At 36.9% G+C, this 24368-nt stretch overlaps 1 protein-coding gene across 2 annotated transcripts in view; it reads left to right on the top strand.

The window, feature by feature from the left end:
- Window positions 1–24368, top strand: part of HNF4G (hepatocyte nuclear factor 4 gamma) — an 83509-nt gene that overhangs the window by 25475 nt on the left and 33666 nt on the right. Inside the window, exon 1 of one of the 2 annotated variants that reach the window (XM_016153682.2) lies at window positions 2146–4349. The exons of the other annotated variant lie outside the window; for it this stretch is intronic. The gene's annotated coding sequence lies outside the window, so the exon portion shown is untranslated. Of the gene's footprint in view, window positions 1–2145; window positions 4350–24368 lie in introns of those variants that run through there. 2 annotated transcript variants of the gene reach the window in all.

Raw genomic sequence — 24368 nt, 5'->3', positions numbered from 1 at the left:
CATTCTTTTAGAATTTGTTTTTCAAACAATTCACAATTTTATGTTATAGGAGAGCTGTAATGAAAGGTACCATCTCTGCCTTATCATTTCTTCACTCTCGTCAGATTTTTGGGAGCAACTATCAACTGCTGGTTTTTAATTCTTTTTCTTCAAAATGCTTCTCTGTAATTCTCGATCACATTCTCGTCAACTTTAAAATGAGATCCTCGGCTCCTGCCGTGGAAGCTGAGGACCAGTTCCGCTTCTCTCCCCAACTTTCCCTGCCCTTCCTTTTAGTTTTTGACACTGTCTTTAGTTTTGTTCTTGTATTGATGACATTCACGAACTCGAAATAACGCAGTTACAAGTTCATTTCTCTTTTTCGACAGATCTGTCTTCTTTACTTTCTAAGACAAGTTATTAATATTCATACTCATTTTCTGAATGTTTCCTTCCTCCTTTGGCTTACTTTTGGTCAATAAACTTTTATTTCTGTGTCGTCGAGCTTGCTTGTATTTACATATTTACATTCTTTTTATAACCACCACCAAGTCTTCTTTTTTTTTTTTTAATACGTTGACTCTAAAAGTTGGAAACTTATAAACAATGTTGGCGTTTCACAAATATTGTCTAGTGCTGAGTCGCGTGGTGTGCTGTATTCTTTGAGACAGGTCTGCCTTAGGAAACCTAAGACATGCTTGCGGGGAGCAGAAGGTCACTATGTTACAAAGAATGTCCTTTGTTTTTGCTTATTTTTTAACTCAGTTTGCTTGAAGTCATTTCATATTTACATCTGCTTTATATCTTGGCCTCGGCTTTTAATGCAGGTTTGCTTTTATCCTGAAATTTCAAATTGTGTTTCTTTTTGTTTCCTGCATTAAATTTGCTGTTACCTTATCCTCATTTTTTTCCCCTTCTAAAGCTTATGCTGTCTCAGATTTTTTCCCCCTGGAAACTTCCTCCATGGAGCTCTACATATTCTTAAAAAGCTCACAGTGTGCAGTATCACAACATTTCAAAAGGATATGAGTGTGGGCCTTTTTTCCCTTATTGTCTTGGGGCCTGTTCAGTTTTGAAACTTATATTTCACTGTAGTTTGGAGATATTTTATAGTTTTTTTCTTTGATGATTTTTTCTTTGTCATTTCCTTGTTTTTATTTTCTCATTCTCATTTCTATTAGTTGGACCTCCTAGATTAGTTTTCTTTGTCTCTTTTATTATTTTTAGTCATTTTCCACTTTTGCTCTTTACATAATAAATATTTTCATTGCTTGTTTTTTAGGCTTTTGGTACATTTTATGTTTTGCTTATTAGATATTTAATCTCTAAGATCTCTTTCCAGTTCTATAATTATTTATATTATTTTTTAAACTATAAAATATACAATACATGCATAAAAGCAAATAAAATATTTTCTTCAGATGGTCTTGGCTATTCTTACTCTTCTGAATATCATATGGATGTTTAGAATGAGCTTATTAATATTTACTAAAAATCAAGCTTGGGTTTTTATTGGAAATACTATAACTTCATTGATTACTTTGCAAAGTGTTGAAAACATCGATTTATGAGATTATATAATTCATGAACGTTATCTATCCCTCTACTGACATCTTCAATTTGGGGTTTTCTGCATATATCTGTATATAGTTTAACAAGTAGATTATAATTTTATAGAAAGCCACAGTTTTTTTTTTTTTTTAAACACCTCTGGTAGGGCCCTGGCTCCCTCAAACTGCGGGATAAAATCCGATGCCTTTAGGATGGCATCCAATGCCCTTTACACCTTGGCCTCGGGGCTTTCTCTGCTAGGGAGTATCCGGCTTCCTCCCGCTCTGCCCCATCCACCGCTCAAGCTCTATGGAATGCTGACTTCAAACCTTTTTGCTCTTCTAGATGACTCTCTCACTGCTGGGCTGTCATCTGCTCTTCCTCCTCTTAGTAACCATCAAATCACCTTGCAGAGCCATTCGGACTTCACCTGTGCCCTCAAGCCTTGGCAGACTCACAGACTCAGTGATCTTCTGGGGTCCTCTTGGGACTCTACCTAAATATCCATTAAAGAATTTCTTTCTTGGATTCCTTACTTTTGGTTATAAAATTATTCAAAAGTCTTTATAAAAACCAGATAACATATATAAAGAAGAAAGTAAAGTCGATAGTGAGTAATATCTGCTTGAGAGAATACTGTTAACATTTAGGCATAATTTTTTTTTAAAGGTCGGTTTATTTAACAATATGGTGTAGGCATTTTTTTTCCAATTACTTTTTTTATGTAAAAATTAAGCCATTTCTCTTTTACCCCACATTGCTCATTTCTCCAAGGAGCATCTGTTCTCAGTTTATATCCTGTTTTCAGTGAACAGTGGAAAGCCTGGCAAATGGGTAGCATTTAATTAATAGTTTTTTGAATATTAGATGAAATGGGAGTATATTTCTGAGCCCAAATGATTCAGTGCACCAAAAAAATGTAACTATAGTCAATGATAAATTCTGAAAGTGGTAGGATTTTACCAATGTCGGGGCTTCTTGTTATGTTAAACATCGATTTTTGGGATGCCGGCACCATGACAAGGCAATAGTTATGCTGTAATTCAGTGTTAATCCTGTTTTCCACTGTTTTGTCCTTTGGAAATTATTTGCCGTAAGGAATCTAGTCACAGAAGGCTTTGAATATTGATCAAATGATGTTGCAGCCTTCATTCGTACCAGTAAAGGACTCAAGGGGTTAAATCATTCTAGTCTTCCTTTTTTTTTTTTTTTTTTTTACATTTCTTCTTTTAAAGACATATAACTCCTTTGTCTGATCTCCTTATGGCCCTTGTCACAACTGTGTGGCTTTTAATCACTCATACATTCAGTGAGTTACTGCGCTGCTGGACCCTTAATAATGTTCTCGTTTGTTTGGATGATCTTCCCAGTAAAGTTCTGACAGCCTCTCACCGTAATGGGGAGACAATCAAAATAAAAAATGCTTGAAGAGTCCGGGTAGTAGAGCACGCTATTATTCCTCACAGGGTGCAAGGATATTGAAATACTGACTTTCATCCTTTTGATTGAGTTTGTGATGAAATCCAAGAAAAATTGAATATTTGAATTATTCTACTGCCAGTCGGGGACTGTATATCATGAACAGAGAGCAGGCGTAAGTAACCAACTCCTGTAGCGTAATCTCAAGAGAGTCAGATTGTCCTCCTTTTCATATGACTTTCTAGAGTACGTCTAAGCAGTGAATTCATTGTATAGCTCTTTTCTATTTGCAATTACCGCATGGAATTTTACAAAAATATAAAATGTCATCTTCAGTGCACACCGTTAAATTAGTTAATAGTAACAACTTGTATTGATTGAGTAGTTCAGATTTTTCAAGGTGCTTTCCACTAAATGATCTCATTTGACTCACTAGTCCTCTTAAATAAGCAATGGAATTATTATAATTCCCCACCCATTCCATACCTTCTGCCTCCTCACCTCTTATTGTTTCTCTGTGCTCTTAAAGAAGGCAATTTGGTATATGGAAAGAGCACGGAATATGAATTTAGATATTTTTTTTCCATCTTTGCCCCATTGGGTTACGTTGTCATTGGGCAGATCACTTTCCTTGCTCTGAATCTTGGTTTCCTAATTGGCAAATAAGAATAGTGCTGAAGTATACTTCTCAAAGTGATGAGGATTAAGTCTGTCAAAAATGAGGAAAATGAAAACAAAACAAAATAAATATAATATCCACGTTAGCATCTTTTAAAGGAAGCTTGGGATAATGGAAAGGTAACAGAAGCCTCACTGCTTCTTACTTGGGCATTTGATGAAGTTATCTAACCTTTCTGAACTTCATTTCCCTCATGAAAAATGGCCCAATAATCCATCGTGTGAGTCGCTGAATAGAAAAAATAAGGTAACATATACACTGATCCTAAACACAGTTCTTGAAACATAGTATAATGTATGCTCTGTTAAAAATAGTTTTTCTTTGTCCTCCCGTCCTCCTTCTAGACCTCTTTCCTCCCTCTTCCTACCTTATTGTTTTTTCTCCACCTCAATCTCATATGGCAGAGAAAGATGGAGCATGCGATTGCAGAATCTTGAGATTTAGTCATTAACAAATTTTCTTAGCCTCGAGACTCTTCTTTTTTTTTTTTTTCCTAACAAAATCGTAAGCTCCAATCGACCCTGCAGAAGGGGACCTAAGCCTCTGTCTCCCACTTCTGAGTGAAGACCACTTACTGTCATGCTTCGGAACCTCCTCCAAATCCTAAAAACTTTGTGCAATAGGATTTGAAAACCGCTGATGCAGTCGATCCCTCTCATTTTGCAGATGAGGAAGCTGAATTTGAAAGACGTCGAGTGACTGGCCTGAGCTTGCAGAGCTGGTAAGTGTTGAGCTCCGGATGGAACTCAGTTGTTTTTGGCCTTTACCCTGTCGTTCCCCTTGCTAAGTGAAGGCACAGAGTACACGCACGTCTGGTTAAGATTCCTCTCCTGAAGGATGTTACACTCTGTTTGTGGAGATGGAATTGAGAAATAGAAGATGAGACGTATACAGTAGTATGATCAACCTGTGAAATGGCCGGAATAGGTAAAGACTTCAAGAGCAGAGGAGCTGGGTGATCTTTGTCTTTTAGGGACGAGCACTGTGAACTCCAGGAGGACGTGGACTCGTTTGTGCCTCGGCATTTTATCCCAAGTACACAGAGAAATGCCTGACTTGCAATGGGGGTTATCACTCATCTTTTTTCATAATACGAATGAATGAATGGCTTAAGTATATAATCAAATCAAGTTTAGAAAAAAGTGCAAGGATTTTGATAATTTAGGTCAGGGCGTTTAAACTATGGGTTTCTCTTCGTTATTGGTTTATGAAATAATTTTAATGGATAACGATTTACATATAAAAAGTTACAAAGTGTCATAACGTGTTCAAAAACAAGTTTCAATGAAGTAAATTTGAAGATCTAATTGACTTTGTTAAGTGATTCATGAATCTAGTGACTAGAAGGGCAGTCGTAGAGGTTGTGTAGAATTGAGGCTTTTTTAGGAAGAAGGGAGACATTACCAAAAGAAAATGAGGGATTATTTTGGGGCTGAGACATTTTTTTGTGGGGAAGGACCTGGAAGGGTTTTTATCATGCAGACTGCCTCTTCTTTCTATGGAGAGAGCGAGAGAGACAGAGACAGACAGAGAAACAGAGAGGCAGGAGATGAAGAGACAGAGAGAGGGAGGGAGAGAGAGAGAGAAATAGAGAGAGAGAGAAAGTGTGTGTGTGTGTGTGTGTGTGTGTGTGCGCGCGCGCGCGCACGCATGCGTGTATTGGGGGCCCGGTGATGAAGAGGGCCCACGTGACAGATGACCTCACTGGTGCTGGATCAGAAAATTCCAGACTGGTTGATTATGATTATATTTCCGGGAGAAGTTGAACTGTGATTAGATCAGGTATTAAATCTAGGTTTGCTGTTATGGATTTTTGGCACAAGTGACACTATTTTGGGCCTGCGATTTTCTCTTTAACACATGAAAATTGTTTAGACTCATAAGTGATACTGACATAAAACACATGTATAATTAGGCTCACATGGATACTTGGTCACAATTTAACATGCATGTCTCACTGTAGGTCACGGTTTTTAGACAAAAGGAATAGTCAAGTTTGAGGCAGACCTGGGATAATTTGTGGGAGAATAGTGACTTTAACAGTTTTGCTGAATCAAAGTGAAAGAATAGAGAGATCAAGATAAAGTTTAACCAAAGAAGGAGCGTTCCATTTGATTTTTCAGCTATTCAGGAATTACTAGGATTTCTCTTTACCCTCTCCTGTCTCCATCCTGTAAGTAAAAAGATTTAACCAAACTACGTTGTAAAAAGATCAATCCGTCAGGAGAGGATACGTTGTGCTGGAGCTGGGGACAGTGGACAGGGGTCTCTGTGAGCGAGGCAGCACAGGCTGGAGAAGCTGTGGTCTTGACCGGTGACAGCTGGTGGAGAAAAAGTTTCTTGGCATGACCGTGGCAGAAAGAGGGGAAAAAGGATGAGTGGGTGATGGCGAAATGGAGCCCACATAGCAAACAATTCTTAGAACTGCTATCTGAGGAGGAAAAATTAACTCAAAAAGTCGGGTAATAGAGTTAGAAGAAGGTTTTCGATAAGATAAGGAGGAGTCAATCTCTGCGGTTGGCTAGGGAGGGTCGATAGACAAGCCCGGAGACGTAGCCAAGAGATGACTCAAAGACATCAACGTTCTAAAGAGTTTGCCTAGGAAGGGTAAATTTGTCGAATACACTAATGTCACATGAGATATTATATAACTTTGAGCATTCTCCATGTTACATGTAAGTTAAAAAGTTAGAAAGAAGATGAGTATTTTATGGAAATTTTGGATTTTTGAAATCCAAAATGTCCGTAAAGCTACTTAAAATGAACTTAATAATGATGACACAAGTTCTAAAGCTAGAAATATCATTAAAAACGGTTGAAATGTGTTTCCATAAGTTGACCGTTTCTTTCTGATTTCGGTTTGTCTGCCATTCAGAAGAATTTCATAGGTCAAGAATTATAAATAATTATAATTTAAATAAAAAGGCCATTGCTTACGTTATTTATTTGGAAAAGAAAAATAATGGCTCTTTGTTGTTTATTAAAGGGGAGTTCTGACAGCATTAGACATGTCCCATGAACACACGTTTATGAGTTTACATAAGGAAGAGACCAAGCGCAGGCATAAACATGTGTGTGTGTGTGTGTTTGTGTGTTTGTGCGTGTGTGCGTGCGAGTGTAACGAAACTGTATCTAGGCACGGCCAGGTACAAAGGTCCATCATTAAGTCTCAGAACTAAACAAACATGCGAGGTTATGATTATTTTATTGAGCTTTCTCATTTTATGACCCACTTATGGCTCATGGATCAGTCATATTGATGGCACTGGAAACCCACAGCTTCAGTGAGGTTTTTAAAAATTTATTCATTTGTTGTTTTCATTTTAAAGTGCTAAGAAGAAAATGCCCAGTTCCGAATCTTATTCTTTCATTTACAGTAAACCATAGGACTACGATCGATATCACAGAGGAGGAAGTAAATATCATATGTTAGGTGCATGTAACCGGCAACTCGCATGTGAATTTTTGACTTTCGATTTCTAATGCAAATTGTCTAACTTCTGCGTTCGAGTGCACGTCGTACTGTCAATGTCACTGTCAGACTGAGGTTGCCTTTTACACTCGTTGGGATGAAGTTCTTGGCTGAATTAACACGGTTGCATGTTTTAGCATTTGTGAAGAGAGAACGTAATGAAGCACAATTTTGAAAATTTGTCTTCGTTTTGTGTTTGCATATACTGTAATTTCTTCATGCCATAGTTTACTGAGAATTCAGAAAGTAGGCCTCTTTTTCTGTGGAACCTTCTGCGGGAACTTGCAGGCAGCTGCTTCCCGAGGGAGACAGGCCTGGGTGTGGCCGTGAGTCCCAGTTTAGTCTTCCCCAATTTGCCAGCCAGGTAAGTCCCTTCCCCTCCTCTAGAGCCAGGTAAACAACTGGGTCGGGTGAAGTCGGGTGAAGTCCAAAGACACCTGCAGTTCCACAGAAGGAAGCCTCAGGAGTGAGGAGTCAGGGCCGCCCACCTAAGTGTTAAGACTCCCAATAGTCGCGAGTAGATTTAGTTTGAAAACGAAGCATGAAAGTTTTATTTAATGTAGTGGTGAATGATTTGGCTCACTTACCTATTGCAAAAGAAAATTAAAGACGTAGTATTTCGCTTTAGAATTGATTAGACCCCCTAATCTGCTTGTTTCATCAATGTCTTGTCAGCTTTACTGATAGCGCCTTCACTGCAGTTGGTAGCATTTGCTGGTTTAGCTTCTAGTGTCTTCAATATTTTGGTTTATTTTGTACCTTATCATAAAATTAAGAAGGAAACTGTTTGACTTAATATATGCATGGGTTCCCCTGAGTAAAAACCCACCTCTAAATTTTGAAAGGATGCTCAGGTTAATTTTTTGGACCGTGGACTTTTAGCGATAAAATATTTATTAAAATCACACTCCAGAGAAAGAAATACCATTGCCTGTTGAACTCTGTATATTTAGAAGCAAATCCTTCAAGTCTCTTTATGTGTACGGAAGCTGAAGAACAGTTCATTTCTACGTGACCAAGGTTAGAAACACGTGAGCAGGGAGCAGAAAGCCAACGGATGCGGACATGAGAGAGTGTCTTGTAGAGAGAGTGGTAGGATATTTACATACTATTTTTTGAATACGTAAATATTCTAAATAGAATTTATGTCCATGTGAAATGAAACCAATATCCAGGGCTCATTATTCTGCTAGACCTTGCGTTTTTTATTATTATTATTACCTTTTGCTCCATTATTAAAATTACTAAATCAAGTTATGATTCATGAGCTTACATCTATTTATTTTGATGATTCTGGGCACAGAAGGGTGAGAACCTTTTAAGGGAAATCTTGGATGTGAGAGCTTTAATAGTGCTTCCGCAGGCATTCTATAGTCCTAAAACATAATAGAAATTATGTGGATTCCAAAATCCGGTCTTATACAGTAGAATTTTTTAAACAAATGTTTTTCTTACAGTGAAAACAGTAAAATTTATAACAAAGGAAGAGCTGGATGCTGGTCTGAGAACACAAGAACTATGAGTCCACTCTAAACATCAGAGAAAGGGACTCGTTAGCCTCTGGAGTTCCCACACATGATGCAGTGAGCTGAGAATGCACTTGTGTAAGATAAATTTAGGTTAGAATCTTGGTCTTCTCGGTAGTACTTTTCTCTGCTCAAGTTACTGTACCTTTTTAAGTCTCAGATTTCTCATCTATAAAACTGGGGCCAGTCCCACATCACCATAGAGGATCTGGTTGGGCTTAAATGAGAAAACAGCTTTGCAAAATGCCTGGCATAGAACCGGCCCTCAGTATCTCTTAAGCAACTGTATTCTTCTTTCAAACGTAACTCTCTAAGTCACCCCTGAGACGGTTATTAGACTTCTGGCTATGATCGTAAGGTATCTTAATGGAGAATCACTATGTTGTGCTCCTGAAACTAACATAATATTGAATGTCAACTATACTTTAATTAAAAGATTAAATTAAATTTAAAAGAATAGATTGGCCTCTTAGATTATATTCCCTAGCTTTGCATGCTAGTGAAGGTAAATGATTGCTTTACCTGGAGAAATAGAAATGATTCTCTTTGCACAGTCAGCAGACTCATGCACCTAAAAAATGGGCAGCATTCGATGCAAGTCAGATCTTTTATGGCTTGCATATTTTGCTACTAATGCAATTTTCGAGTGCAGATTGCATGGAATGGAGCTCTCTGTCCTTAGGAGAGGTCTGTGTTTTAGCAGCTCCTCTGTGGGTACGCACTTCTCCAGTACCCTGAAGATAAAATTTCAAGTGTTGTCAGAAATTCAGAAGTTTTTCTCCCTCCAGGAAAGCAAGGATCTATCATTTATGATGATTTAAGCAATTATTTAAGATGGTTTAAAAAAAAAAACATTATTTTTAGTTTTATAGTCCAGTGGAATATAAAACTATCTGGATTTTCTTCTACCTTTGAAAAAAGAATGTGTGTGAATCCTTCATCTGTTTATCGTTTTAAACTAATAATAACTCTTATTTATCGAGTATTTTACAAACGCCTGTCACTACGTTAAGCAGTTCACATCTATTAACATATTTACTCCTCAGTGATATGTAGATATTATTTCATTTTGAAATATAGGGTAGTTGAGGCAAAAAGAATTTAGGTATGTTTCACTGAAGTCACAAAGCTAGTATGGGATGGAGCCAGAAGTTGAACTTGGGGAGACTGTCTTTAGAGTTAACTATACGCTTACGGCACAGTAAATAGAGATAAACCCAGCCTAGAAAATGACACCAGAGCTGCGTCACTAATGAGGCGTGTCACTTGTTTTGAGTATTTTTTAGTGTGCGTGTGTGTTTCGTATAAAGAAATATGCTGTGTGTGACTATTTGTTGAGTGAACGTTTTGTTTACTGGAAACTGGATAACGAGAGGCAATAAGACGAATGGTCTCTATTCGTTTAACTACCATGGATGTAAAGGAATATTTCATAATAAGTTGAAAAAAATGAAAATAATATTCTTTTCAATTCCTAAATTTTAGATTTCGGAGTGTATAAAAAGTTTTATTTTTGAAAAATCCCATACAATGAAAAACAATGTAATTCTTATTGAATACATACTTAATTGCCTAATAGTTAATAATTTGCTTATTTTTGTGATCTATAAGGACATTTTTAGTTTATTATTAAATAATAAAAAAATAACAAGAATTAATTATAACACAAAGGTTTAATAGGCTAACTGAAAAATATCCAATCGGCACAGTGAAATGAAATTCCAATTTGGGGAAAATCATCTTCACTCCATGGGGCAGGACGCAGCATTTTGATTATACATCTGTAGTCTTGATGGAACTTTGTATGTCGAATGATGAAAGTGTCAACTCTTACAGCGTGACAGCATTTTGATAAGCAACTACATGTCTTCTGATTTTCATTTGTACATTAAAAATCATCTTTATCAGTAAAACCAAGATAACATTTAAAATGAAACAAAATTCAGCTACCATTATTAATTTCTTCATATTGAAGTTTGCTATCTGAATCATTTTACCGTATTTCTCCTGAACCTTGCTGGAAAATATAGATGAAGTGATTCGTGGTATTGCACGTATTTCTGCAAGTAAGTAAAGGACTCTGGGTCTCCAATGACCTTGAGTCAGTAACTTCATTGCCCTGAGACTCGTGTTCTCGTCAGAGGATGGGATTAGGTCATGCGTTTTCAAGCAGAGCTCTGCCAAATCTTACAAACTGGGAGTGCTTCGATCTCCTGAATAGCTCCGACTTTGTATGTTACGTATTGGTAGTATGCTTGAAATCTACTGTGAAAGCGCTTCCATAAGGTAAAGCTTTGAAAAACCCTGGACTAGATGACCCCTGGAATTCCTTCCACCTGTAACATTTTAGCATCCATTTCTTCTTTCCAAATTCCTGTGCTAGAATCAGACACACGAATGACCCCTTGAACTCCAGAATTTTCACGGAACGCTCATCTGTCCGTTTTTACCAGTCCCAGCTCTACTTGTTTTTTGAGGCCCAACACTGTGGCCATTTCTGTGATAAATAGACTTATGAAGCCAGGAAAAAACTCTCCTTTCTTGGAATTTTAATAATAGTACGTTAGTCTTGTTAATGAGGCACTTACCTGTTCTTCATTCTGTTACGGTTATAGGTACGTAAAGAGTTGCCACTTCCGATTCCTACAAAGGCTAGTGAGATAGGGGCATGAATGGAAGATAATGGCAGGGCCATGGCACTCACTCCCAGGAGCACACGTATTTATTCAACAGGGGACACAGTCTTAAGGAGGGTCCTAGAGACTTTCCACAAGGAAATTTACAATCAATATCACTACTCTATTTCAATACAAATTGAGACATCCAATTTTTTGTGTGATAAGTTTTTAACTCTTGGAAGCATTCAGAAATAAAAACCAAATAATATCAGAAGCAGTGTGACATTGTCCTCAAGATGCTCTCATTGTAAGTGGGTCATCTTCAAGGGCAAAATCTTTTGCTCTTAACCTCATAAGACAGGAATACATATTGATGCTTCGCGGCACAATTGAAACATCTTGCAGGACAAGTGGGAAGTTAGGGACCACTTCTCAGTTCTATAGTGATGTAAGAGACAGATTAGCCGGGCGCTTAGAAAATCAAGTCTCATCTGGAGATTTGGGAGGCCTTTAATGTGAACTTCTTGTGTTAATCTTGAAAGATAATTTATATTAGAGCCTTTTTTCTTGTAGTTGCTATTCCTTTAGTGCTCACTAAATACACCAGAATATACTAGAATACTGACACATTTATATTTAAAAAAATTTCCTCTGCAGGTGATCACACTTCCTTATTCCCATCTGAAACATGTTTGATTTTTAAACTATACAAACAAAACTTGAAATACTTATATTTTAATTCTCTGTATAACAGAACAGTCTCTATAACAGATTTAAACCATCATCTTATTATTGGTTCCTGTTCGAAGTAATTCCCAATTAACTTTTTATATTCTAGTTAAATTTTTAATCGAATCGCTTATTCTGCTTATGATTAAATAACAGTATTCAGTAGTGACTGGGCGATCGGGAGCGAGGATTGGACACCTCTGGACATAATGACATGTGAACTGAACTTGCACAGGCATCTGAAAATAAAGTTTGGAATGACATGTTCATGATAAAGTGATAGCTTTTCAATTATGAGGAAATCGATTGCTTATCATGTTACATTTTATTCAAATAAATATGAAATCGACCGTTTCTAACAAGTTTTGATGTAAATATCGATTCATTTATTTCAAATAGCTCAGACAAAAAAAATTTCCCTAATTTTATTTTAATGGCAGTTCAGAAGTTACTTTCTCTTTCCCACACAAACGGAGTTGTGTAAGTGGTTTTGATGTCCCAGAGTTCTCTGTGCTACTCAGAACCTTTTCTTTTTGACGGTTCTTTTAGCTAAAAAGCAGAGAGTCTTCTCTCCTTCAAAAACAACCATCCACCTGTTCTGCCCAGGGCAGTTTCTGCTTCCTTCTCAGACTCCTAAGTCTGCCCTTTCCGTCCTCAGCCTTTGTTACACTGCCCCCTGCTTCTCACCAAGAGGCTCACAGTCTAAATTGTTCAGGTTACTCATCTTCTTTCCCCCTAAAAAGCATAGGGCCTGTGTAACTTTTCACTGAGGTTCAATGTCATTGATCTGAAAGTGGGCTTATTTAATGAGAGTTCTATGCTCTTTAAAACTAAGAAAACGATAGTATTTAAATACAAAGCAGATATTTTAAAAACTAAGTCTATACCAGATAATTTCCTTAAAAAAGTATCATAATAAAATCCACTCCAGGATTAAACAGGCTAATTGTGAGATAGGAATACATATTATTAGTTATATTTGCTTAGAACTATTATCTCTGTGTTAATATACTTGGTCAATGATAATTAACATCATTAATGAATAACCTCTTAGTACAATTTGCTATACAGATGACACTTCCATATAAAATACCTCATTGTATTATCATTGTTATTACAGATATTATTAAAGACTCAAACATAAAGTTAAGAAAGACTCAATGGCCAGAATGTAAATTTTTACTCTTTTAGTGATATGAAATTTTGGAAAATTGATAATATTTGTTTTCCTTGACCCAATATGTCGTTATGACAAAGTAATCTCAAATAAATCTACATTTTCATCTCAGCATATCTTAAAATAGAAATTAGAATCATACCAAATGATGAAATTGGAGCATGGTAAAGTGTATTATTGTGATGAGCATTCAACAGCCATTACAAATCGTGTTTTTTAACAACGTGGAAGAATGCTCACAGGATAATGGTGCTTGAAAAGAGCAGGACATACATACATGTGATGCGTATGATCACAGTTATGGCAACATCTCTGAGTTTTGAGCCCGATCACTCCCGCGCGTAAAGCTGTTGCCTGTCTCGGGGCCCTCTCGGGGATTCTCTGGGCCCACCTCCGAGCCTGGCTGCTGTTCCTTCAGGTTCCAGATTAAAGGTTACTTTCTCACCACAGCATTTGCTGATCCTCAGGGTCACTTCAGCCCAGGTATGTCCCCCGGTTAGTTATATGTTCTTGCAACACCCTAATTTTCCTTTGCGATACTTACAGTGATTATAATCCACCACCTTATGGCACGCTGTGAAGGTCTGCCTTCCTCAATAGACTGTAAGCTCTATTCGAGCAGTAACTGTGTCAACCTTGTTTGCTCACTGCCTGGCAGCGAAACTGGGACATAGAATGAACATTCGTTGAAGAAATGATGAATGAATGAATGAATGAATGTAAAGCACTGTGCTGAGAACTTTTCATGCAGAATCATTGAGACCCCACAAATAATTTATGAAGTAGGGGACCATTTTTTAAATATTGTGGATAGAGAAACTAAATCTTTGAAAAAATTGGCCAAAGTTATATATCAAGTAAGTGGGCAGAATCTTAACTGTAAAAATAAACTTATTCTTGTGTATATATCTTTGTTCCAATAGTTTTAGTGCTTTTCGATTAAAGGACAAATGTTCACACACCTCAACATCTCACAGATGATCAACTGACTGCAGAGGGAGAACAACGATTAAAGTTTGTAATTGTAGACTCGTTGTTGTGGGAAGGGGCTAGAGATAAACTGAACTCATCTTCTCATTTAAAAGATCGAGGTCGCATAGCAATGGAGGTGGGGAGTCAGCTTTGCTAACCTCCCCCGATGGCTCCAAACGGCACGATTTTCTGCTGCACTGTCCCTGAGCCTGCCTGTTGCTCTGAGCTTACAGTCAATGTAATTTTATTACCTTCTGATTTAACGAGATAAGTACTTCTTACGTCTAATTATTAGTGCTGAAACTGTGTTTTTACAAGACACACTTGAAAAGTTTTTACTAGATCTTTATCACTTAGTTCCAAATGAAAAGGGAGTTAAGACTGCTCATTGGTGTTCCAAGATCAAATCACCATTTTATCTGATGACTTACAAACGGGAAAGTTGACCAATAAATCTCTATAATCAGATCTCTCAATATGGTGAATGATCCTCCTGGTAGCCAGATAGTCTAAGTCTGTCGTGGCCACTTCTCGTTTTTCTTGTTCTGGATGGAACTGGCTGTGGCGCTAGGGTTTTCTTAAGTATAAACCATTCCGAAATCCCACTGTTATTATAGGTTGCTTTGTCCTCAGGCCCTCTAGGATTCCTTTTGGGCTATTGGTCTTTGAACTCGCAGTTAGGGGATTAAAGTAAACCGTTTAATCCATGCTGCTTGTCACTCACTAGTATACTTTTGGAAATTGTTTCCGCAGAAGCACCAGTGAAGGCAGCCTGTCCGAGATATTGACAGTATAGGAAAAACCGACAGCTTACTCTTTGTGTCGATTCTACTCTTCTCTACAAATACAGACTCCTTTCGCCACCACAGCGTTGTGAGTGGCCGCCGCTGAGGCTTCCAAACTACCTTGTAGATCATTTATCACTTGGAAGCCTGGTAAAGACCTCTTTTCATTCATCCTGTCTTGCTTGTGATTGCTGAGGTCTCCTATGCAACGAAATGTCTCAGCATGTCTACTGACCACGGCCTTTCTTGCCTGTTTCACTTTGCAGATATGATCTGTTTGACCCATCACATGATCGTGCTTTTGCTGTCCTTATTTCTGATGGACTGCTTACAACATGTCACGGAGGCTTATATGCATGTCCTCTGGACTGTGTGCTAGACAGGCTGGCAGTTCCAATTAATCAGCACGTTTTCAAACTAAAAAGTTTCAAGTGCTTGAAGGACATGTGTTTAATGATGGAGCAAACAGTGTGTATTAATAAAAATTGTTTATCAGAACAGAATTTAATTCACTCGTACTGATGTAGCAGAGTCATTGTTCTGGAAAAAAAACTACAAATTTCTTTCCTGAATTATTCTCCTCCCTTAAATTTTCTTTTATTTTGTGAACCATATGCTTTTTTAATGTTTATAATTTAGATAATAAAAATGCGCTTCATGGCCAGTAAACGGGCACTTCGAAGATTGCGGCTGCCTACTTTTAGCTCGCTGCAACTACACACACATAGGAAACTACGCGACAGGAATAGGTCCGAGCCTCGTAATATGAATTTCTCCCCCTCTGACATCCCCCCGCCCCTGGCTGTCTACACAGATCAGCTCAGGACCCATACATGCTTTGTGAATCAGGGCCAGGGTTAGCGGAGTGCCCCTTATAGTTTGAAAATCCCATTGCTGCCATTTATGACCTCTGTGACTTGAGAAAAGCAACTTAGTCCTTGCAAAGAGCAGGGTTTTTTTTTCCATCTATAAAAAGAAATGATAATAATAATAAACTACCTACCCAAAAGGTTATTGGAAGAATGTGATAATATAGAGACATTAATGATGTATATTTTTACTAAAAGATTTAGTTTTATGATTATATTTTTATATAATGTCAATTATTACATGTTGAGAATAAGGAGAATAATAAGCAGTTAATAATCAAGTGTTAAAACCAGAGCATCTCATAGGAAATTTTTTCTAATAACAGACATTTGAGGAGCACAAAAACATATTTCTCAGATCACTGTAATTCTCAATGAAAAAGGAAATTCAAATCTGGTAGAAGACAAAGGTTTAGGTCCATTACGAAGACTTATAAGTAGAGGAAGCCAGCAAGTCGGTGACAAGACATGACCGAAGTCCAGCAAGTAGCTTTAGCCAGCGAGGCCATCAAGGCCTTACACGTCAAGCCCTTTTCAGTGCTTCCTCTCCGGGCAAGGTCTGCTCCAGTGCAAACATCTTCTTGTCTGCTGCTTTATGCCAATGTGTGTGTGTGTGTGTGTGTGTGTGTGTGTGTGTGTGTGTATGTGCGTGTGTGTGTACACACACATATAACCTTGTTTCACTTTTTCTCTGCCTGCTAAGGGAAATTGTCTTTAAAATGAGTTCTCTTTACCTGTTTTCATAGTCTTCTTGTTTCTAAACGTCCGTCCAGTATTTCAAGGCCCGGATGAGGTACCACGTCCTGCCCCCCACAATCTCTCCCTGTTATTCGCACCTACTTGTTTCTTCCCTTTCTAAACCGTTTCGGCATTGAAAATCTGAATCGCTCTCACTAGCCTCTGAGATTAGGTATCATCCTATCAGGCTAAAGAAGCGTTTTCTGTAAAACTCGCCATCCAGCCGAAAGGACGATTCTTTTACTGTCCCTTTGGTAGCCACACAATGAAAGACTAAAAGGAGAACTGCGAAGCTGGTGAAAACAGAGTGTATTTTCAGGTAAAGTGCACATTCTAGCACTAAATTAGAGCTTCGTGGTAACCTTCTACGTTTGTGCAACATTTTACATATATGCGCCACTCACACCTAATAATAACCAACTTTTACCACGTGACTTCATAGATCACGTAAAGCTTTCACATAAATTTATCTCATTTATTCCTTAACACGGTTTTCAGAGATGAGCCTTATTATCCTCATCTTGTAGAGAACCAAAGCCTGCGTGAGGTCACGTGATCGGTCCCAAGTTGCACTGATGTCCGCTAATTTTCTTTCAGTCCCAGCTGACCTCACGCAGTGGCTCACTTTGTCCTCAGAGGAAGCACATGAGGAAGGTCAGAAAGACATTTCCAGCTTTGAGTGATACGCCATGAGGCGGATCTCCGTGGAGGAAACGTGAGAGAGGAACCACCCATCCTGAGCAGTCCCTGCCTGTTCTCTTTCTGAAGCTCAGAGTGGGCGGTTCTCAGAACAAGGTTGTTTCGACACTAAAAGCAGGTGGCGACCTGCAGACTGACTGTCTGCCAGAGACGCATGAGGAAACAGATTGGAATGTGATTAAGTTGTATGTGTATATAGACACTCACACGCACAATACATTCGCATATATGTGAATCATAAAACATGTGTAAAAACACCAATATATCTATGCCAGGTATTTTGTTAGAAGATCAACTGAGACATATTCAAACGTTTACGAGTTTATTTGAGCAGAAATCAGGTCTAGTTGGACAGTGCCAAAATGGAAGGGTTAGGAGTGCCCCACTGGACAAGAGCTGACAGAAAGTGCAAAAGCAAATAAAGAACTTTATTCAATCGGTTATAACCGAACGCCTCGTTGGCTGTTCGTGATTGGTTGTCATGGCAAGTACACATCCTGGGCTCCAGTGACTCTGATTCGGACGAGCGTGGCTCAGTAACACCCACGTCTTTTTGCTCGCTTCCCACTAGAGTTGACTGGGAGTGACAATGCCATGTGGGTGAGAAGGGTTTAATAACCAGGACCCGAACAGAGCTGTGTATTTGTGTATCCAAAGGTCCTCGGATACATAGAAGAGCTGTTTTAAAACAAAGTCTGTTCTCTCTACTGGCAGAAAGAAATGTGTTTGTGTTTGGGTGTTGTTAAAACTTACTCATGCAGCAGGTATCACGTCCGACTTTGTGTAGAAGGAAGTCCTAACCGCTGGGCATAATAGAGAAGTTAAAAGAGGTGTAAATCTCAGTGAATGATATAGCTAATAAATAACTCAACGCAGAAAAGATAGTGTTTTCTCCCATAGCTATCGAAGAGGAGCACATCATTCTAAATTCAGGGCAGAAAATCTTTATTTCATCTTAATTCCTATTATCAAGTCTGTTTTCATCCTGGATGCTCTCTGATCGTTCCTAGATATTCTCATTTTCTTTACAGTACTGAAAGAATCTCTACAGATATTTCTGTGTTACTAGCTTTTGTTATTCTACATTTGAATTTATTCATAGGATTCTTTGGGAAAATTTTTTTTTTATTGAAGAGAGATTGTTAGGCTGTGATATGTCAAATCAATTTGGAAACTAAACTTAAATGATGTTTAATATTATCTTGGTGTCTTCATTTTCAGTTATAAATTTTTCAAGAAATATACAGACTTTGAAAACATACTATAATATGATTAATATAATATACAGATTAATAGAGACCTTGCTGGAAATTAAAAAAAGAAATTGAAAGTGTTAATACTGCAGGCAAACACCAGGATATTTGGGAACCACACAGAATCCTTAAATTCTATCATATAATCCTTTATGTCAGAGTACTAATACACAACTCTAAAAAAAGGCACACAAGAGAAACATATTGTCTCATACTATGGATCCTTGCCTAACACTGCGAACAAAAGTGAACTCAGAATGATCAATGGCCTGTCAGAGCCAAAACTATAAAAATCTTAGAAGAAAACATAGCTTTATCTCACATAACCTAGGATTAGGCAGTCGAATTTCAGATATGACAGAAAAAGCATAACCAACAACAAAAAAGGTAATTTGGGGGTTTACCAAAGTTAAACATCTTTGAACTTCAAAAAACACTATCAAGAAAGTGAGGAGACAACCCATAGAATGGGAGATAAAATTTTCAAATTACATATCTGATAAGGGTCTAGTATCCAGAATATAAAAATAACTTTTACTTTACAATAATAACGATACATAACCAAATTACAAGTGGGCAAGGGATTTGAATAGGTATTTCTGCAAGGAAGATATATGTATGTATGGGGAATACAATTTAGAACAACAATGAGATAAGACTTCGCACCTACTGTGACAATTTGGGAAGGATGCGGAAAAGTCGAAACCTCATACACGTTGCTGGATGGAATGGAAAATTGTTGCAGCTACCTAGGGGGAAAGTCTGGCAGTTTCTCAAAAAGTTAAACATAGAGTTGCTGTATGATCCAACAATTCTGCTATCAGGGTATACCCAAGAGAATTGAAAATATATGTTCACACAAAATAATTTTATACCACCGTTCATAGCAGCATTATTCGTAATGGGCAAAAGGTAGAACCAATCCAAATTTCCATCAGCCGATGAATGGATAAACAAGATATGCCTATGCGACAGAATATTGTTCAACCATAAAAGGAGTGAAGTACTGGTAATTGCCGTAACATGGCTGAATCACGAAAACGTTATGCTGAGGGAAAGGGACAAGACGTGCACACATACACACGCACAACGTTGTATAATTCCATCCGTATGAAAGATGCAGGATGGGGAAATCTCATCGAGGAAAAACGCAGATGGGCGATGCTTAGAGGCCAGCTGGGAGTGTGGGTTTTTCAGGGGGCGGTGGAAACGTTCCGAAGTGAGCAATGCTGGTCGTCCCGTCGTTTGAGCGTTATTAAAGCCACTGAATTATAAATAAATATATATTTACTGTTTATGTATAGAGTTACATGTATATTTACAATATAGTTAAATACGTATTTATAATTAAATATCTCGTTCTGGAAGAATAATAGATACTGTCAGATTTTAAAACATAAAACTATAATAATTAAGAATTAGTACTATTTGGTACATGGTAAGATGAGACAGAGTCTAAACACACTTTTTTTTTTTCACATGGGGACTATATCAAATGATTGCTAAAAGATAAGTTCTTCAATACATATGCGTAGGTGATAGACCAATATTAAATCAGAGAAAAAAATTAAAATTCTACTCATACTTCATATATTGTCAAAATATATCCCAGATAAAGTAAGTTTTAAATATAAAATAATAGTATAAAAGTTTTAAGAAAGAATGAGAGAGATCAACAGACTATTTTTTCTCTTATCCTAGTGAGAATACCTGTATAAACAGAGTAAAATATATGGACACAACCGATAATAAAATTTGACTATGTGAAATTAAAAACAAATCTCAGGACAAATGGAAATTTATAACATATTTAAGATAAATATTAATTTTAACATATGAAGAGCTTTTATGATCCAATAAAGTAGCAACCAGTATTAGCATGTACCTCAAAGGAAAAAATAAACTTTTAAACATAAAATGCCTGGTCTCTAAAATATTTTTTAAAAATACAGTGTAAATAACAATGTGATATTTCTACTGTTCAGTTTAGCAAAAATAAAAATGCCTGTTAATATTTGGCATTGATGAGGTTATAGGAAAACAGGTATTCTATTACCATATAGTGTTAGTGTATGTGTAAATTATTATCATTTTGATGTCATTTGACCTTATCTCTCAAAAAGGAACAAAAAAATAGCCTATGCCTGTTGATTCAGGGATACTGTCTCTAGAAAGACTCACAGGGACCTGTGCAAGATGTTCATGGTAACATTGTCTGTAAAAGCCAACCCCTGGAGACAACCTAACTGTCTGTCAGAGAGTGGTCACCCATTCTATGAGGATAAGGAAATGTATTCTGGATACATTGTCAAGCAAAGACTTTCATGGGAAATGTTGTATATTATGATTTATTTGTATTTTAAAAGTGCACAAACACACTTAACCACATACAAGTTTTACATGGATAGGTTTTCTCTAGACAGATACAAAATAACTCAAAAATACCAGTGATTGCACTATGATGGGCAATCGGGGACCTCCAGAGAAAGGGAGATTACTTTCCTCGTGGAAGACTTTGTAGGTAAATAATTCTCAAATAGTTAAAGAAATTTTCTGTGATAAGGAGGGCATTGGTTAAGAGTACAGAGTTAAACATCAGATAGCCCTACGTTTGTGTTGGGTATTGTCAGTTGCATTGTAGTCAATTACTCAAACTCTCTAAGCCTCAGTTTTCTCTTTGGAAAATAAAGATAAAAATGGTGGTCACCTACAGAGCTACTGCAAGTATTAAATAAGATGAAACGTAACATAATCCAGGGTCTGGCAAAGAGTAATCATCTATTAAATGCTATAATATTTTTATTTCTAACAGTAGTCGTAACGTACAGAGTTTTTGCCTTCCAGTGAGAGATGCTGTCAAGATATTCTTTCAGTGGCTGCTGCTCTAGGTCGGAGCCTCCTCTTCATGGGGCCAGGAGAAGCAGACGTGCTACAGTCCTTGTGTGTACTGTAATTCCTTTCTTTTAATACTTCGGAGTTTGACGATTGTTTCTTTTATGTTACAACTGATTGCTGTTGCGCCTATAGAAACTCTTAAGGTCTTGAATTTTGCAATGAATTTTTGAATGGGACACACAAGGGTGGAGTTCCTTAGTCATAGCGCAAAGAATTGCTGACAGCTCTGGGTGTGTCCGCGGGAGTGTGCCACATATGGACAGATCACACCATCACAAGCTATAATTCTTCGCTATGGATGACAACTGGTCGAAAGGCAGGCAACACAAAGTTCCAGATGCTCTAAAGACATTGTAGATTTTTTTCAGAATACGTTGTCTCTGTAATCCTAAAAGCCAGTAAAATTCTGGGCATGATCAGGAAAGGAAAAAGAAAATATAGCTTTGACCTTTATATTAAACAATAGTATTTCTGCTTTTAAAGTTCTGGTTATTAAATCTCAAGAAGATTCACTAGGCCAAAAGTTATAAGCGTGTAAATAGCACTTAATAGATACAAATACGTACACATACATGTATATATACACATAAAATACACATTTAGGGAGAGAACAATTTACATTGTTATCAGCTTTGTACAAATGATATAGGCTATCTGCAGCATATAATGTTATTTATAAAATAAACTCATTTACTAAGCATAAAATTATATTTTATGATTATATCTTTTGATTATTACCAAATCTGGACTATGACATTCCCATATGTTAGTTTCTATTGATACTTTCCTTTGTTTAAATTGTATATTTATGTTCTGCTGATGACGATTTGCTTACTAGGTTCTTGATGTTTTTATTACAAATTAACATGGTCTCATTACTTATACATAAGTAACTCTGGGATCTTCTACAATGAATTATGAATTATGGAAGCTAGTTCGAGACTGACTTCTATCATGTTGTATTTTAAATTTTACTTATTATATTTGTTAGTTCGTGAGGGAAAAGAGTGTAGATATTTCATAATTCCGCCCACGAATGTAGGCTTTTAGAGAAATTTCTACTAGAATCTGGAATATATTCAACTCTTAACACTTCCTCTGACTATCACTGAGAAATTTTCTTTTCAGAAGGTCTTATCAGTAGTTTTTCAGGGTTTAGGCTTCGAGAAGTTTGCTTTGTTTTTCTGTGCTAATGTTCTCTGAAAATAGGTTAGTTTTTGAGAGTGGGTACTACTTTTACCTGCTAAACGTTTGGTGTAGTTACTGATTTCTAAACCCGATTCTTCTGCTAACTTGGTGAACTTTCCTTAATTGCTTAACCTCTGTTTCTTCAGCGGCAGGTGAAGCATTAGCCTGCAATGTCTCACAGATCCAGGCCGGCTGTGCCTTTCTGATTCATGCTACACATTTCCCGCCTCCAAACACATGTTTGGAATTTCCAGATGAATTTGGGGTTGTTTATGGTCCACCGTGAGCTGGCTTCTCTATTTCATTCTTTAACCTTTTTTCCAGCATAATATAAACAGTACAAAGGTTTCAAAAGTTTGGAGCCCCTACAACTCAGTGTCTTAAAATTATATTCTTTCACCAAAATGTGCACAGGGTTAAAACAAAGTATGTAAGAACATTGTTTTTATCTTGTAGTCTTTTGAGTCAATTTTACTGTCCTGTCTTGCAAGCTCTAGAATGCAGGAATTGTAAAAAGTAATGATACAAAAGTTGTAAACATACATATTTGAAGATTCTTGCCACTTTTTCATCTAGTTTAAAAATCATCTGAGGAAGAATCTGATGAATCCATGTAACTCGTAGTTACATTTTAAACATTTTGTAGATACATGGACTCTGAATTATTAACTCACTTACTACTCAATGATTTAAGTGGCATGACCCTTGGCAGTCTGTAATAACTAACGCCACTCATTTTATTTATTTATTTTTTAATTAGGAAAATCCATCCCCAGAGTTTAACATTCTGGAAGCTAAAATTGCGCTTTTAAAATTGATTAGTTTAGTAATTTTTCTCTCAATAAAAATGAAAGTGTTTTATGTATTAAAAACCTGGGGGTGCTTCTACAAGTGATTATGTAAGTAATTTCAGATCATCCTTATGTTATAGACAAGTACGGTTTTTGTTTTCTCTACTACAGTATACTAATCTTCTGCTCTACTAAAAACTGTATAGCCTACAAGTTAAATAGTAGGTCTAAAAATATAGGATTTAATGATTTTTACAAGAATCTGAATTTGAAAAATTCAAACAAATACTAAAATATTTTCATAAACATAAAGTTCAGTTTACAAGATAGCAAGAATAAAATCTATCATAAAACTTACAAGCAGCTTTGGTAATCATTAAATACTAAGTTTAATAAGTGGGGAACTTTTTCCCATTTTAAGTGACTGTTTATCTTCTACTTGAACTCTTCTCTCATTTTATCCTTTTGAATAATACTGTACTAAAGTGAATCTCTGATTAATATTTAAATATACATGGGGAAAATAGGTAACCTCATCAGAGAAAATAATTAACAAAGCTGCCTCATTATTCTATCCCTTAATTCCCACAAGATAGCAAATGTCTTGATTACTAGATTATCATTGCCTTTGACCTCCTTTCCAATTCCAAGCTTAGACTTCGTGATGGAACTGGCTCACACGTTGCGCTTTCCCCGTTGTATGTCCCCTGCTGCTTTGTCATAAATTAATTGACCACATATTTATGCCTGTGTTTATTTCCGGGCTCTCTGTTCTGTTGATCTACGTGTCTGTGTTTATGCCAAAACCATATTGTTTTGATTACTGTAGATTTGCAATGTAGTTTGAAATCAGGGAGCATGATGCCTCCAGCCTTGTTCTTCCTTCTCAGGCTTGCTTTGGCTGTTCTGGGTCTTTCATGGTTCCATGCAAATTTTAGAGTTCTTCATTCTATTTCTGTGAAAAATGCCATTGGAATTTTGATAGAGATTGCATTGAATCTGTAGGTTGCTTTGGATAATATGAACAT

The sequence above is a fragment of the Rousettus aegyptiacus genome, unplaced genomic scaffold (assembly GCF_014176215.1).
Source record: "Rousettus aegyptiacus isolate mRouAeg1 unplaced genomic scaffold, mRouAeg1.p scaffold_m13_p_15, whole genome shotgun sequence".
In the NCBI taxonomy this organism is placed as follows: Eukaryota; Metazoa; Chordata; class Mammalia; order Chiroptera; family Pteropodidae; genus Rousettus; species Rousettus aegyptiacus.
Note: the sequence above shows the minus strand (reverse complement) of the source record. Positions and strands in the feature narration are given on the sequence as shown.